The following is a 1,762-nucleotide window of genomic DNA, read 5'->3' on the forward strand; positions in this document are numbered from 1 at the left end:
CTTGGTCCTGATATGGATTTGTTTGGTACATGTTGTATATGTCAAGAAGATTTTTTTCTTGGAGAGGAAGCAACCCTTACTTATCCTTGTTCTCATGCTTTCCACACTAGCTTCATTGAAGACTGGATCCAAAAATCTCATAAGTGTCCACTTTGCCGTCTCCAACTTCAAGTGTTATCGAGTCTTGATGTCTTTAGCTAGTTTCCTAATCCACATAATAAGCTCCGGTTTCTCCTATTCGCATCTTTCCATGATGAATGCTTAGAAATTAACTCTCTCTTCTTCTGTTTCACAAAACCATCTGAAGTTCTACTAATAAAATATTTCCGCTCTTTTTGTTTCATTTTTCTTTCAATTTCAATTTCTTTTTGTATTTCATTAGAATTCCTATAACTAATTCTTGATGTCTTTTGGTCTTTGAATTCCTAAAAGACAATTGAATCATTTCATAGACTAGTCTGAAACAATCTACAATTGAATCACAGAATGATAATGCAAAGACCAAAGAATACAAAAAAAAAGTAGTGTTCAGAAAACATTATAAAGTTTGCAGGCATTATCTCTAACGACAAAACCACTTCTTAAAGTTTGGTTGATAAAAGAATAATAACACCCTCCTAAAACTGATTCCTCCTAGGCTTTGTGGGCTGGCCAGGTTTGCTAGGTCTCATTTTGTTCTTCCCTTTAGGCTTGTCTAACTGGTTTTGAGCCTTTCTAGCTACTCTTATCTGCATTTGGTCGAATTCCTCTCTATTCTGTGCTTGTATCTCTTCATCGGTCTGATGAATAGGCTTCTTATGTCGATTAGGGCCAGACCGGCGACAAATTTAAGAGAACAGTACCAAATCTGTATGCCACACTTTCATGGTTTACATTTCCTGCAATGAGAAGAATATAACGTCACCTTCTGACACAGATAAATCTAAGAGAGAAGCGCCATTAGATCACCTGTTGTTATTTGATCATCCATGCTCTCCTTTATCAAGCCAAAACACGAAAGACAAGCATCCCCATCCTATAGTATCCATTAAGCAAAAACAGTTTAGCAACCTTAGATCACAAGGATACATAGCACTAAAAGTTTCCCCTTACGTTTACCTCATCAAACAGAACGGTGTAGGCACTTAAGTTATTGTAGGATGCAAACCCTTCTTGTCTACAATGATCCAACGCTTCAGCTATTTTATAGGCTATTCTCAACCGCACTGACCATTCCATGGTGTGATTGCCCTCTGTGATATCACAACAGGGACAAAGTTCAAGACAGAGAATGCTAAGTTCTGATTCCATTGATTCTATAAACATATACATTGATTCCTACTAGTTCTAACTCTGTTTCAGGTCACAAAAAAAACTAATTCACAACAGGGGCAACGTTCAGGACAGAGAATGCTAAGTTCTTATTCCATTGATTCTACAAACAGATACATTGATTCCTAGTAGTTCTAAATCTGTTTCAGGTCAAAACAAATTATAATTCTTGAACCATCTATAGGCATAAAAGATCATGTGACATAAACCCTCATCGTTTCTGTACCCAGATCAAGTGAAAACAAAAGCATGCAGTAATCAAGTAGAGGAAACATACGGTGGAACAAACGCTTTGCAAGCGTCTCATATGGCATAAACTCTGCAACAAGTAGCCTTTCATCTCCTTCACTGCAACATCCAATCAAATTGACGACTCCCTTGTGCCGTAACTGCCACGCTTTTCGTGCCTCTTCCTGAGAAACGAAGGAAGACGAAACAGAATCACAACCCA

The sequence above is a fragment of the Camelina sativa genome, chromosome 7 (assembly GCF_000633955.1).
Source record: "Camelina sativa cultivar DH55 chromosome 7, Cs, whole genome shotgun sequence".
Classification (NCBI taxonomy): domain Eukaryota; kingdom Viridiplantae; phylum Streptophyta; class Magnoliopsida; order Brassicales; family Brassicaceae; genus Camelina; species Camelina sativa.